At 39.8% G+C, this 16,944-nt stretch overlaps 1 long non-coding RNA gene across 1 annotated transcript in view; it reads left to right on the top strand.

The window, feature by feature from the left end:
- LOC138273923 (uncharacterized) overlaps positions 1-16,944 on the top strand; it is a 344,769-nt gene that overhangs the window by 309,860 nt on the left and 17,965 nt on the right. The gene's annotated exons all lie outside the window — the stretch shown is intronic.

Genomic DNA, 16,944 nt, shown 5'->3' with positions numbered 1-16,944 from the left:
CATCCAATTTCTTCATAAATTCTGGTGAATCCTTCAGATACAAGGGCAAGTTGATACAAATACCTGTAGGAACAGATCCAGGTAGCGTGAAGTATTTTCTAATAGGAACCCTATCGAGCTCACAATTGGTCTTCCTGGGGAAATCTTTTTATTCTTACGGACCTTCAGGAGGAAGTATATATATATATATATATATATATATATATATATACCTATATATATACTAAAATGGTTTAAACAAACCTGCAAAATATATATGACCTATTGGCGGTCACCGGTAGGTAGGTATAGTTAGGACCTAGTTTCCACAAAAAAACGCTTTTTATGACTTGGATATATCTTAGGCGTCATTTGATGAATCTTCATCAAATATTTTAAAGAAAAGTGTCCTTTAGGCTTTTGTTGCACATGGAAAGTTTTGGGGTGATCCATCAAGCAGGGGTCAAGAACAGGGGGGTGACAGAAAAAGTGTATTTCCCATGTTAATTCCTATAAAGTTTTTATACACAACTACAGCCAGAACCACTGCACTGAATCACACCAGATTTTGCTGAAAGGTAGCTCTTGGTCCAGAAAGCACCCTTTTTGTTATTTGGTGCAAATCTATTCAGTAGTTTTCAAGAAATTAAAGGTAATCCAAATTTGTTTACCTAAGGTCACGATGATTTATAATCCCATTCTCATGCAGAGACCTGATTGGTTGCGTGCACTTCAACCTGGAAGTGTTGGCAGCCATTTTGGGACTTGGCTTCAGTCCCAGAAACAAAACACACACAAAAAGAAAAGGGGGTGGGGGTTGAATATCCTAAACTCTCTATTCTTGATCCTTCTGTTTCCCTGGGACCCTGCCACGGCACAAAAAGCATTTTGTTTTTAATTTACACACCAAATTTGTTAAAATGTGCAAATTTCATTGTGAAGTTTAAAAAAATCAAACACTGTCTCCTGTGCTGGTTTTTAATGAAGCTCCTGGGTAGGCCAGGTCCTTGGGTACGAACAATATATTTTAAAAAATGGAGGGGGCGTACAGGGCCCCCTCCAAGCGCTTTTTTATGCTCCCTGGACCACCACGTCCCTAGGGCTATATATAAAATAAATATTTGGAGGGGTGATAAAGCCTCCCCCCGGGCTCCAGGGACCACCACCTCCCCGGGGCTTTTACTTAAAAAGGGCTGCATAAGCCCCGGTGACCACCACCTCCCTGGGGCAAAAAGCTAAATAAATATGAGAGGCTGCACGGGCCCCCTACACCCTGGGGACCACCACCTCCCCAGGGCCGGCCCATGCACAACAAAGGAGGGGGCCTTTACGGTCTGCCTCCTGGAGTCATTATTGGCCCTGGGGACCGCCACCCCCCAGGGCCTGCTTCTGCTATCTCCCACGGTGGCCACCCTTGGGAGATAGCTGTTTGCTTTTGCTTGGGGGGAGCTGTGACAGCTCCCATCAAGCAAAAGCAAACACTAACTCTGCTTCCAGCAAGCAGGAGCTGTCAAAATGCTCCTGTCTCCTGGAAGCAGAGTTTCCATCCCTTTCCGCAGACAAGCAGGGGAGGAGATGAAAATATTACTCTTGCATGCTGGGAGCTGCAGTTCCAGCAGCTCCCTGCGTATGGGAGCAATACTAACTCCCACAGGAGTTGGGGAGCCGGCCGGAACGGTGGAGGCCTTGAGTCTCCCCCCATGGTTCCGATAATGGAGACGCATTCCTGAAGCACAGAAATATGATTTCATCTCCTTCAACAAAGAAGCACTTACTTCTGCAAAGTACAAATTGTCTAAGTGTATTTTCTCTGCATTTCCACCTTGAATAAATATCTGCGGAAGATGCTCGACAAACAATTACATTGACAAAGTTACAGAGACACAAGGTCACTGGAGACATTCCTTTGGCGTCCTTCACCCAGCTGTAGTGTAGGAGATGCAGTATACATTTCTCCAATGAGGTAGCACTTACTAATTAGCCAGTAGAAAGTACTCCAGTTGGATAGGCATTCTGCACTAAACACTGGCCTCTTCTTGGATAAATACGCATTCTGACATGATGCTCATTTCACAGAAATGAAACCTTAATGGGAAGCATTTACAGATATAAACAAAGAAGTTGCCCAAGTTGAAGCTCCACTTATGTAAAGTACTAATCATCCTAATTTCTTGTGCATGGTCAAGGCAAAGCAAGTGATTTTTCTCTGCATTTCCACCTTGAAAAGTTATCTGTAATCCTTGGTGGAGGTATTTGCATCCTTGCTTTTTTCGAGTGCAAAATCTAATTTAGTGACTGTGACTAGTGGGTCATCTGCCGCTGAGACCAGAGATCGTGTTCTCTTTTTTAAAATCTACAAGCACGTAAAAGGGCCCTGCCCTTTTGGCCCCATCCCATATAGATTAGTGGCATGCAACTTCTTTCTGCCATTTTCCAGGATGATGGACCGCTTTCTAAAAGGACCCCTCCCACGCACTCTTCCCACCGATTTTGGACACACGTTCTTAATGCTCAGGAAGATAATAACATCTCCACCAAACTAAAAATCACTTTATGAGTGCAGTAGGGTTGGGTGGTTATACGGTCAATCCCCGCCACATACAGCCAAAGGCCGTGCACGTCAGGGAATTGGGTGGTTATATGGGGATGGCTGCATGCTGAAGGCCATGCACGGCGATTAACGTAAAGTATTAACATTGCTTAACATTAAAAAAAATGGAAATTCACTGAAAAAAACAAAGGTCACAGGGTTGTTATAGTTAGAAAATAGAATTTAAAAACACATAGAAATTCACTCAAAAAGCAAAGGTTACAGGGATGCTATAGTTACGTTCAGAATTTACTCACAAAAAAACATAGAAATTGTTATGGTTAGCTGAAGTAACTATAACTCGTGCCCTGAGGTAACTATAACTCGTGCACTCTCCATGCACTGCTAAATACCCCACATATTACACCACTTATGAAATCTTTAATAAAATAATTTGCAGTAAAATTAATGAGAACAAAACTGTGCATGGCAGAGGTGCGAGTTATACTTACCTTAGGGCATGAGTTACAGTTACTTCAGCTAACCATATCTATACCTGCTGAATTTCTATGGTCTTGTGCGACTAAATTTAGAACCTAACTATAATGTCCCAGTAACATTTGTTGTATTAGGTGCATACTTGAATGTAAAGGGACCCTCTTCCAAATGGGCAGGGCTCATCTGCGGCTGTCGCCACTAAACATCAAAGAAGATTCACCTTGAGTACTCCCAACATTGAAACGAGCCACACAACCCAGCAGTATCATAAACAGATGCCTTTAATCCACCAGGTAACGTGTTTCAACCAGCATGGTCTTGATCACATGACCAGGGCAGCCATTGCATGCAAATTCTATATTACAAGTGTGGTAGTAAACAGTGAAAACATACCTTCATGCACTAACCCACAACATTGTATCAAACTGAAAATAAAAATGATGGATAAATAAAATGTAAGAAAAGAGTGAAATATTCTACACACATAAACTTGTGACATTACCTATTGATACTGTGAACCATTATGCTCGCATTATTTCTGTATCTTATCACATTTTGTTCTTATCCTTCTGAGATGCAAGTGGTACTAGGTAGTTATCATCTCCATTAAATAGAAACAAAAAGGAGGGATAGTAACCTTTACATCACCTCAGCTCAAAGTAGCCTCACCCAAACATAAAATGCTTTTTAAAGTGATTATTCAAATATACTTAATGAACTATGCAGGCAATCATGACGTCCGATAATAATACTCAAGTAACATATTCTTATATGAACTCAAACAACCACAATTCTTAGTTGAGACGGAGTATGGGTCAGTGAACCACATTTTAAGTATCTTTTACCAGAAGTCCATTCTCATCCTCAAGGAAAAAAGAGAAAAACTATCCTCCCATTGCATAATTGTACATAACAAAAAATTATTAAAAAGTACCATAAATAGAGGATCACTGGTGCTACCCACACATAACAATCTTACCCAAAACAAAGCCCAGAAATCCTCATTTCACTATATCATTCCAGATAGACATGGAGCTCCTCATCCATGTTTATCCGCACTGGGGTAAGGGAGCCCATTTCTAAGATGAACTTTGGCTCTAATCTTCTAAGGGATGTCTCTCTATCCCCACCTCCCTACCCTTGGTATTTTCTCCAAACCAAACCAACAAATTCGGCCTGTCTCCAATACCCTTCATGTTCATTGTTAAAATGCTTAGCAGTACTGTAACTCTGACCATTGTTGTTTATAGCACACCAGTGTTCCAAAGTTCAGGTTTTGACAGGGAAATGGGTTACCACCCATTTGAAAAGGGTGCAAATTGCGATTGCTTTGCGACCGCATTCGCGGTCACAAACCAATCCTGGATTGCACTGCAACTCGCATTTAGGAAGGGAACACCCCTTCCTAATTGCGACTCGCAAATCCGTTTTGCGATTCGGTAACCAGGTTACCGAATCGTAAAACGTGGTTTGTGCATTGCAATGTGCTGTTTGCACGTTGCAAACAGCGAAATGCGTTGTTTGTGACGTGCAAACTGCTTGCTACATCTGGCCCTATATGTCTACATATATGTCAGTTTGACTGGGTGTTTCAGTGTTTGTATGGATGTGAATGGTGTGAGAATCTGTGTGGGTGTGAGAGCAGGTCTGAGAGTCACACTATAGGTGTGTGAGTGGCTGTATCCGTTTGTGACTGGGCGTGTGAGTGGCTGTACTGGTGTGTAAGTAAGTGTACAAGTGGCTGCTTCAATGTTTTGCTGACTGTGTGAATGGTGTATTGGTGTGTGGCTAGGTGTGTAGGTGCCTGTATCAGTGTAGAGCTGAGTGTGTGAGTGGCTGTTACCAGTATGTGGTTGGATGTGGGTGTAATTGGCTGTATAAGTGTGTGTGTGTGTGTGTGTGTGGACCTGTGAGTGGCTGTACCAGTGTTTAACTTGGTGTGTAAATGGCTCTATTTATGTATGGCTGGGTGTGTGAGTGGCTGTACCAGTGTATGTGTATGTGCGTGAATGGATGTATCAATGTGTCAGTTGGTGTGTGAGTTGCAGTACTGGTGTATGAATGGGTGTGTTACTTGCTGTATTAAAGTGTGAATGGCTGTATCAGTGTATCAGTGTGTGAGTGTGTGTATGAGTGGATGTACTGGTGTGTGGCTGTGTGTGTGAGTGGCTGTATTGGTCTGTGAATGGGTGTGTCAGTGTATGTATCACTGTATGACTGTGAGTGCATGTGCTTGTGTGAGTGTGTGGCTGGGTGTTTGGCTAGTTGAATCGATGGGTGGCTTGGTGTGTTACTGGCTGTACCAGTGTGTGGCTGGTTGTATGGGTAGCTCTATGAGTATGTGTCTGTGTGTGTGAGTGGGTGTATCAATGTGTGAGAGGGCGTGTGAGTGACTGTATTGGTGTTTGAGTGGGTGTCTGAGTGCTTGTGTCATGTGTGGCTTGATGTTTGAGTGGCTGTATGAGTGTGTGAGTGGATGAGTAAGTAGCTGTATTGGTGTGTAACTATGTGAGTGGGTGACCTGGTTGGCCAGAAATACCAGGGACATGACCAGGAGCAGAGTAGGGCATCCTTGGGATGTCGGCAGGCATGGCCTCTTTCATCCACTGAAGAGTAGGAGGGACCTGGTACGTCATCAGGCAGTGATAGTGCGCCCACCCAGACAGAGGCTACAGCATCTGCAACAGACTAGGTGGAGGCTAAAGACACTGTAGGGGGGGACCAATCTGCACACCTCTGGTGGAGGGGGAGAATTTGACTCTCCCCTCACACACAAGAACTAGTACTGCTGAGGTGTCCTCAGAGTAGGCCCTATCACCACCTGGGCCTGGCACTGACCCCATCCTACGTCTTGAGGCTCCCATTCCATGGGGGCCTACAGCTGCACCTTCTGCTGCTAGTCCTCCTCTAAGTGCCTGCCGAGTAGACCAGAGGAGCATCCCGGTCCCTGACACCCCACACCCCTCATGTGTGACCCATACCCCTCCCTGTATTGTCACCTCTGTGGATGCATCCGTGGAAGTGATGGTAGCATCTGGGGTGGAGGCAGGTATGCCCTATTAGATCATACTGTAGATGCCAAGTACATGGGCAGTGCAGGGGCCTCCCTGGGGCACCCTGCACCCAATCTCTGCCAGCCGTTTCATGTCAGTGCTACCGCCATGAAACCGCTGGCAGATAAGGGAGTCATAATCCCCAGGGCAGCACAGCTTGCAGAACTGCCCTGACAGATTAGGACCCCCAGCACCACCAGACTGACGTTCAGTCGTAATCTGGCAGTACTGGCAGTCCGACCACAGCGCAACTGCCGGAGTCGTATTGTGGTGGCTTGACTGCCACATTGGCGGCAGTCCGACTGCCACCCCGACTCTGGTGGTCCAATGAGGCCCTATTTTGGACATTGCACATTTTGTATACCCCTTGTATAGGGACTGATCCTCCTAATGTTTCCTGATGTGTTTTACTTATTTTGTCCAACCCCCTTCAAGTCCTCTTACCCAGTCTGCAGGAAGACCATTTTTTGATTTCCTTCCTCCCTTCCCAAGGCACAGTTATTTATTGGCATTCTTTTTCTCTATTTCATATGAAAAATCTTTTTTTTCAAAACTTTCATATCTTACACACGTTTATCAACATATATATGACCAACAACCAGATTAAGTCATTGACCATCATCAACTATTACTCAACTCAATTTAAATGTGGAAAATGTATTTTATTGACAAAGTTTAGTGCCAACATATATTACAGTGACCATGTGGATCTCTCTTGTGACTTCTCAAATTTGGTGGTGAGGATCACTGTGAGTATGTGCTTTTTTGGGGGGGTTCTGAGGTGCAGGTGGGTGTGGTACCTGTGCCTGTACATGTGTGGGAGGTGCCTGGACAGGGGGTGATGGTGGCTGCACAGGTGGGGGAGGTTCCCGGACAGGGGATGGGGTGCCTTGCCAGGGGTGATGGTGGCTCTATGGGGGGGGAGTGGTCTGGACATGTGGTAGTAGTCCCTGTACAGGTGGTGGAGATGCTTGGACAGGAGGTGATGATGGCTGTACAGGGGTGGGAGGTTTTAGCTGGGAGGTTGTGGGGAGGAGATTTGTGCCACTGGGCTACCTGCTCCTCACCAGAGCTGGCATGTCCCTCAGGTGTTGGAGAGGAGGCCTGGGAGGTACTGTCCAAGAAAGAGGTGGATGAGACTTAGGGCCTCATTACAACCTCGGCGGTCTTTCAAAAAGACCACTGAGGCTGCAGGAGCCAGAATACCGCCATTGCCGGCGGTATTCCTGGCTCCCTATTCTGACTTTTCCGCTGGGCCAGCGGACGGTAACAGTGTTACCGTCCGCTGGCCCAGCGGAAAAGTCACATCAACATTGCTGCTGGCTCGTAATAGAGCCGGCGGCAATGCTGATGTGCAGCGGGTGCAGTAGCACCCATCGCGCATTTCACTGCCCGAAATTCGGGCAGTGAAATGCGCGACAGGGCTATTCCTGGGGGCCCCTGCACTGCCCATGCCAAGTGCATGGGCAGTGCAGGGGCCTCCAGGGGCACCCCAGGTCCCCTTACCGCCAGCCGTTCCATGGCGGTGTTTACCGCCACGGACAGGCTGGCGGTCGGGGACTCATAATCCCTAGGGCAGTCGGACATGCACCGCTGCCCTGGGGATTATGACCGCCAGGCTTTGTTGGAGGGGCCGGCGGTATGGCCGTGGCTATTATGCCACGGTCATAATAGCTGGTGGAACACCGCCAGCCTGTTGGCGGTGTTACTGCCAGCTTACAGCCGGCCGTCAGGGTCGTAATGACCCCCTTAATTTTTGGAAAGTTTTGTGAAGAGTTGGCAAACTGTGTCAAAGATATAAGTAAATCAAAAACAATTTTCCTTGTGGAAAGATGGTCCTGACTATCTAGTGTAAAATATGTATACATGCTTTTTTGTAGGAATTTTTGTGATAATGGAACATGAGTCCAACCTTACAAACAGGGCACTCGTCTTTAAGGTGTTTGGCAGCATTTGTGGAAATGGAAGAATGGATTTATAAATATGCTGCCATAACCACTGCAGTTGGATTCATGTGACCCAGATACTCTTGACTACAAAAGAGGGTCGGAGATTATTCAAATCTGTGGAGTGATTGTCATTTGGCTTAACTCTTGCAACATTGTGCCAGTTGATTTAAGTATGACATCAAATGCGGCAGGTGAGGGGTAACGTGATGATTTTAAGGACATTCCTATGAGGTGTGTGAAGTAATGAGCTGCCCCTTGAAAACAGTTAAGAACTGCTCCCGGATAAATGAGCAGAAAGATGGAGGATAGAATATCAACCATGTGCATGTGAGAAAGGAATCAGCATTTAGGTGTTTGGCCATCTTTTGATTAACTGTGATGTGGTGCGTCATGGTGTATTTTCATATATTTTCTTGATATCATTTATGAAACACCAGTACTGTCAAATGGGCAGTCTTGAATATTGGACATGCTAATATGGCGGCCATGAATGATGTATTCAGCTCAGAAGCCGAGTCCATGTTTTGTTTCAACATATAATTCTCCAATGAGTGTGCATTCAGAGTAATTTAAATGAATTCAGCAGAGGAATGTCTTATTGGCAGAGAGCATTGATAAAGGCAGTCACAAAAACACATCTGCTTGCTTCACAAATAAATCCTTAAAATGACCCAGTGAGTGCCTGTCCTGATTCTGGTTGGGTTTCTTGTGATACTGATATGTGAGTCCACCCTCATGAACAGGGACCCATCTTTAAGGAATTCAGTGGCAATGGTGGAAATGGAAGAATGGATATATATATATATATATATAGATATATATTTACACATTTTTATGTATCTCTCTCTCTCTCTCGCGCTCTCTCTCTCTCTCTCTATATATATATATATATATATATATATATATATGTCCAGTTGAAGGCTTTTGCCGAAACGCGTTGACATTTGGCCAGGGCAGCGTGTGTGTGTTGTTTGGTTTGGGCACATTATTGAGTATTGTTATATGCATTTTTGAAGTGCCTTTTTTCTATTTGCCTTTATGAACCTTTTTCAATAAAAGTGAGCTGACGATTTTTTCACATGAATGACTTTTTGAATTGTGCTCATTCTCTATTTTTCTACGAGCTCTTGGATATTGTGCAGCCTTTTGGTGCTTTACTGGGTTGCACTGTTTTAAAAAAAAAAAGATTAAAAAAAATAATATATATATATATATATATATATATATATATATACATATATATATATATATATATATATATATATAGATATTTATATATATATATATATGGTTGTTCAAAGAAACGGTGCAATACAATTACACACCAAAGGGCTGCACAATATCCGAACAAGCAAGCTCGTAAAAGTGTAGAGTCAAAGACCACTCATATCTAATCTCTTCGGCTCCAATTTATTGGAAAAAGTTCAAATGCAGGTTAATTTCACACTGCATGATAAAGTGTAAAAAAATAAAAGGCACAATAAAAAGAGTCTCTAATGTGCCCACCAAGAACAAACACACGCTGTCCCATCCAAATGTCGACACGTTTCGGCAATAGCCTTCAACTGGACATTGGCAGACATTTTTACACCCAACTATTTAAATCCAATAGTAGTTCTTTGTTATTAACTACATGACTAAAAGGAAGTGCAAACAGAGCGGCCATTTTGTAACATCACAGTTTTAGATTTCAAAGGTGAAAAATAGTAACCCTGTGCTTGGATGGGATATAGACTCCTAAATATAACGTTATGTATTTCCTTTATTTTGTAATAAAACATCACATTTATGATATAATCACCTATGATTGCATAAATAAATATATTTTCTCAATTGATAATTAATAAATATAAGGAGGAAAGCAACCCATATATGATATATTTTTTTCTCCTTTTTCTCTCTCTAATATAAAATTACTGTCCACTTTTTGCTTGACAATTTCAAAAGCTTGATATAAATAGATAAATAAATATGTGTACTATAAGTTATTTTCAATACAATCAATCTATATACAAGCTATAAATAAATGGAATAATTCCAATCAACTTATATCAGAAAATAACAATAAAAGATATATAAAAGGGACAAATATATAGATAATAGAATTGATTACCAAAATTCTGTACAATTTATGCTGACATATAAAAATTCCATTTAATCATAATGACAGTATTAAATTCAATTGTAAATAAATAGTTACACAATTCAAAGAAATAGTAAAAAAAGTCCTCCAGATATCAATACAATATCAACAGAAAAGATTATTATTATATCCATGACACAGGCAAAGATACTATTAATCTCAGAGTTAAAAAGATAACCCCATCAAATTCAACAACAGGGATATATATGTGCAAACTGCTAAAGTATCCCACAAAGGTTAATAATAAAGTGCAAGAGTGATGAAATGAGTGTAAAACCATTAAGAAAATTAATAATATAATGTATGAAATAAAAAAATAAACTGTGTCCTAATCCGGAAATATTATTGATCAATCACAGGATCCCGAAAAAATGTTCAATACAGAATAAATTTCATATTTTCTACTGTAAAGATATACAAATGTAAAAATCTGAAATTTCACAGATGTACATGAAGCTCTGCATCCAAGTTATGACCCCAGGGGTTTTCTGTGCCTAAAAGTAAAATCATTTTCGACTCAGTTTGTCTCAAATGGGCAGTTCTATTACCCCTCCGGGGGTGGGTAGCGATGGTTTTAATGCCATAAAATGTTAAAGAACTGCAATTACCTTCATGTACATCCCAAAAATGTTTAGCCAAAGGGTGAGAGGGGTCGTGATTCTTGATGGCTCTAAGGTGTTGTAAAAACCTAACTTTCAATTTATGAATGGTGCTGCCTACATATTGTTTATGGCAGCCACATTCAATAACATATACGACATATTCAGTTTCACAGGTAATGCGATCTGTAATATCACAAATTTTCCCTTCAAATGTAGTATATGTGTGGGTGTTTTGTGCATATAAACAGGATTTGCAGTGCCCACATTTCCAAAAACCGAGGCTTTTCTTAGCTAGCCAAGATGATTTAGCTTTGGAACTAAATAGACTTCTGGTAAGATGGTCACCCAATGATTGAGTTTTACGATATGTTATATGTGGATGGGGACCTATACTGTCCTTTATAGCAGAATCATGTCTCAGAACATGCCAATTTTTTTGTATAATGTTATTTAGTTGGGAGTGTTGAGAATTAAATTCAAAAAAGAGTCTGGGTGAAGATCCATCACTTTGATCCTGATTGTTGGTGCTGCCAGATTTGAAAATAAGTTTTTCTCTAGACATGTTCAGCACCCTCGAATGTGCATCTTTAAGAATCTTTAAGGGATAACCTCTCTCCAGAAATCTCTGTGTCATAGTAACAATTTCAGTATTAAACACTCATCATTGGAACAAATTCTACGAGCCCGTCGAAATTGACTATATGGGATGCTCCATTTCAAAGCTTTTGGGTGACCGCTATTACCATGCAGAATTGAGTTGCAAGCTGTAGGTTTACGAAAAATAGTTGTCTGTAAACTGTCTTTTCGTACAGAAATCTGAACATCAAGTAATTCAATAGCTTGGGCACTATATTTTAAATCTAGATGGATATTAAACTCATTATTGTTCAAGATGTTAACATATTGTACAAGAGAACCTTCATCACCATCCCAAATGAGAAACAGATCATCAATGTATCTGACCCATAGTACCACTTGTTCCATATATTTACTATTCGAGTCAGACCAAGCTATCTCCTTCTCCCACCAGCCCATATAAAGGTTCGCGTAAGTGGGAGCAAATGAAGCTCCCATCGCAGTCCCTTGTTTTTGCAAGTAATACTGGTTGTCAAATAGAAAGGCATTGTGGGTGAGACAGAATCTTAACATGCTTATAAGCATGTTGGTGTGTTGAAGGAATTCAATTTTACGAGTGCCTAAGAAATGACTACACGCTTGGATACCATAATCATGCATGATGGAAGTGTAAAGTGCAGTCACATCCATGGTAACCAATAAATAATTGGATTGCCATAGAACATTATGAATCATGGATAGAAAATCATTAGTATCTCGTAGGTATGAGGGCAATTTGGTTACATAGGGACATAGAAAGAGGTCCAAATAGCGAGAGGTATTTTCTAAGAGGGACGAATTCATACTGACAATAGGTCGACCAGGGGGATGTTTTTTATTTTTATGAATTTTTGGTAGAAAATAGATACAGGGGGTTCTGGGAGACTTAACTTTTAGATAAAGATATTCATTTCGATCTATAAGATCATTAGTGTGCCAAATATCAAGCATATCCCAGTATATGATTTGATATTCACTAGTGGGATTGGTGGTTAGTTTTTGATAATGCTGTTTATTGGAAAGTTGATGATTAGCCTCCTTCACATAACTGTCAATATCCATGATGACGATATATATATAGATATATACATACACATACACTGCCTTCCTGCCTTCCTTTTGTATTAGTAACAACTTGAAAGAGTTTTTGTGAGAGTTGTGCGTGGACCCACAACCCATCTCCCCTTCAAACATTTATCCAGGCCACGGGGGATGGGGTCTCCTGGGCCAAAGTCAGCGGTGGATTGGGAGCCTATACCTCCCTACACATGCCCTCTACTTATAATTAAAAAAAAATGAATGTGTTTTCAACCTCAGCGCTGTCCCACTCGAGGGGTCATTTATTGAAAAAAAAGTCCATTGTTTTGTCTTTTTACCATGATCCTGTGGGACACCCTTGGAATTGCGGAAAAAAAAAAAAAAAAAGTTTTTAACTTTTAGCCCTTGGGTCAGGGTATCCCTACCCTGATCCCTTATATTTTTTTAAAACATTTTCAGCACATGGGGCTTAGTCCCTAGTCCTGCATGGACGCTGCAACAAGTATTTTCATGTTGTAGACAGACAATCAGAGTGTGAGCTTCCATAGGAGCCCTCACTCTCATAGAAGCTAGGTGACTGGTGGGGAGAGCCCCCTTGGCCAAACAGATTCCTCTATTTTGTTAATTTGTGTGATTGTAGTACTCTTGCAATTGTCCCACAAACACAGCCATCTACATAAGCACAGTTTTTGAACCTTATTTTCTCAAAAACTAATGAACAGATTTACACCAAATCACAAAAGCATGCTTTCTGGAATAATATCAAGCTTTCTACCAAATGTGGTTTAGTTCTGTTCAGCAGTCTTTGTGATATCTCTATTCAATTTCCCTATGGATTTTAGGTATGGGGTCCCCTTGTTTCTCAGCCCCGCTTGACCTTAAACCTTATGTTTAGAGAAGCATGCCAGACTAGGCCAAGTCCGAATCATATATATATCTCTCTCTATATATATATATATATATATAAATATATATATATATATATAATTTTCAAAAAGACTGTGAAACTCGATAAAACACCAAAAGGCTGCAAAATATCCAAACAAGCTCGTGGAAAGTAGAGAGTGAATATAATAATTAAAAATCACTCATATGCAAAATCGTCGGCTCCATTTTATTGAAAGAGTTCATATAAAAGGCAAAAATAAATAAATGGCACTTCCAAAAATTTCATTCAATGCAAAATCCGTAATGTGCCCACAATGAACAACAAACACACGCTGTCCCAGCCAAATGTCGACGCGTTTCGGAAACAGCCTTCAACTGGACATTGGCGGACATTTTTACACCTGACTATTTAAATCCTATAGTCCTTTTTTGCTTTTAACAACATAGCTAAAGAAATGTGCAAAAGGAGCGGCCATTTTGTAACATGACAGTCTTAAATTCAAACTATAAATTTTTTGTCCATGTGCTTGGGTTAGGTTTAAAGTTTTAAACATTACATTCCATATTTCTTATATAGTCCCCTGTGGCATCATATTGTAACATTCTCACTTATAAACAAATGTTCTTTCAATTTTTGATGAAAAATTATAGAGAAAAGAACAACCCACATGTAAATATTTTCTTATTTAGATAATATAAAATTATAACTTTACTGTTCCAAATGCATTATATATAAATAACTGTATGCACTATGATGTAAACATCTTCGATTTATAAATACAATTAGTATATTCATGCTATAAATAGATTAAATGATTCCAACCTGTATATATAAAGAATGATGATAAAAGAGATGTTTAAAAGAGATACATACTAAGTTAATATATGTAGATAACCGAAAATCTTATCATAATTGATACCAACATTTGAATATCTCAATTCATCATGATAATAATGCTAAATTCATATGTAAATTGATATTTAAATAATCCACTAAAAGGGTTAAAATCTTCTAAATATAGGTATTACATCAATTGAAAAAGTTATATTTATGACACAAACACAGGATCTCTGTAAATGTAAAAGTATAAAGGAAAAAACCTATTTAATCCAAGGACATGGATATATATATATATATAGAGACCGCTTAGTATTCCCCCAAAAGTGCTAATTTAGTGCAAAACTAATGAATTAGGTGTAAAAAAAGAAAAAAGAAAAATTCTATATATGAATGTATATATATTGACTGGAAAACAATATCCTAGTCCGGAACTAATGTTAATAATTACAGAATCCCATAAAAACTCTCATTGCAATGTCAATTATTACTTAATGTATATGGAATTTCATTGCTTCTGGTTAGAGACTGCAGAAGTTTGAATTTTCACAGATGTACATGAAGTTCCGCATCCAAATTGTGACCCCAAGGGTTTTCAGTACCTAATAATAGAATCATTCTAGATTCAGTTTGTCTTAAATGGGCAGTTCTGTTACCCCCCCCCCCCGGGGAATAAGCAGCAATGGTTTTTATATTGTAAAATGTTAAGGAACTGCAATTACCTTCATGTACATCCCAAAATGTGGTTAGCTAAGGGATAAGATGGATCATGATTTTTAATTGCTCTAAGATGTTGTAGAAACCTCACTTTTAGTTTAAGAATGGTCCTGACTACGTATTTTTTATGGCAGCCACATTCAATAACATATACAATATATTCAGTTTCACAGGTAATGCGATCAGTTATTTCACAAATTTTCCCCTCAAATGTGGTATATGAATGGGTATTTTGTGCATATGAGCAAGATTTACAGTGACCACATTTCCAAAAACCGAGACTTTTCTTAGATAGCCAAGATAGATTAGCTTTGGAACTGAATAGACTTCTAGTGACTAGTATATATATATATATATATATATATATATTAGCTACTGGTGATCGTCAGTAGGTAGTTATAGTTAGAACCTACTTTCCATGGGAGCCATGAGCAGCACCTGGATGCAAAGTACTGTTTGACTTGTTGAGAGACTGCAGGAATGTGGCGTCCAGTTTCTAAGCTAAACATAAGGAACTGTCTAATAGACTGTTTTTTTGCACAGACAACCAATGGCAGTAAGACTACAAAAAGCTAATGATAATATTGGAGATGGCATGAAAGTGCAAATGTTGTATGAGAAACTAGAAAAGCTGCACAAAAAGGAACTGGCAAAATGGAGGGGAGTTAAAGTCCCTACAACCGTACATTGATGTTGAACATGTACCTACAGGCCATAGGATTTGTTTTTCTGTCCACCTATGAGGACCTAGACCTGGATATTTTGGAGGAATGGGCTAATAACTCCAAAGACTGTTCACTAACCATGATGACATTCTTAGTTAAAAATGCTCTGAAGGACTAAATCAAAATATTTGAAGAAATTGACAAAGTCAAATCAGAAGTAAAAAAATATGGTCTCAAAGGAGACCAATATACTTACAAACACATTTAAATAAGGTAGAGGAGGAAATAATGAACAAAAAGGAGAAGATATTTAAATGTTATTTTAAGGACTATCAAGCAAGCAGGACTCTGACTTTCTACTGACAATATGACCATATGTTCACTGAGAAACAAACAGAACAAGAGCACCCTTCAGAGGACAAAAAGCAACGGAGGTTTCCAAAATTGAGGATAACAATGTATCCGATAGCAATGTCTCAGATGTTTCTAAAATACCATTTGCACGGGGTCCCTTGACACACAGCAGTACAAACAAGAAGAATTTCTAAAAGTAGTTCCAGATGCTGAAATAGGGAATGACAGAGCACTATATAGAGCAGAATTTTCAGAGGGAGAGGCAGATGAGGAAGAAGAAAGGAACAAACAAACAACAGCAAGATATAGGAAGAGAAAGAGGAAGGTCTGTGGGAGTGAAAATAAAGGATCATAAAATCAGAACAATTAGTGTGATAAATCTATCCGAACATAATCTATCCAAATATGAGATTGACCTCTTGTCTTTAAGACTTTCCTTTTGCCTATCCAGCAATTTGAATTATAGACAGACGAAAATTGATTTATTTAACTTTGTCAGAAAGCTGAAATTGAAAAAAGTGATTTCACTCACGACCCACTAAAGGATGTAATATGGTTTCTAGGTCTATATTAATTGATTTATGTATTGATGATATTGAGATTTTACACACATTAGCAATACTTGAAACTGGTCAAGAAAGTCATGTGGATCCTTTCATTAATTTGTGTAATCTCAATATGGAGGTAGATATGCCATGTCCTAGTTCTTTCAAACTCAAATCCAACTTTCTAACAATGATTTACTGTGATGCTGAGGTTTTTGAAAAATATGGCTTTAAAGAGTTGAAAAAAATAAGATATAAAACCAAAGGAAGAAAGAGAAACAATCTTTCAAAGTCCCAACTTGATGCTTTAGAAGATTTGAAGGGCACCTCAATTATGATTTGCCAGTTCGACAAATGTGGCAATATGGTGATTCTTTCCAAATCTGATTACTTGACAGAAGGCATGAGACAACTTGGGGATTCCACCTGTCATGCTTTATCCAATATGGCTTCAGAGGCTTATTGTATTGTGAATTGTGTCTTTTACTTAGCTTTTTACAAGGTAAATAACTAGTATGCATTTCAAAGTG

This window comes from Pleurodeles waltl, chromosome 2_2 (genome assembly GCF_031143425.1).
Source record: "Pleurodeles waltl isolate 20211129_DDA chromosome 2_2, aPleWal1.hap1.20221129, whole genome shotgun sequence".
Lineage (NCBI taxonomy): Eukaryota > Metazoa > Chordata > Amphibia > Caudata > Salamandridae > Pleurodeles > Pleurodeles waltl.
The sequence above is the reverse complement of the archived record's forward strand: the minus strand, read 5'-3'. Positions and strand labels throughout refer to the sequence as shown.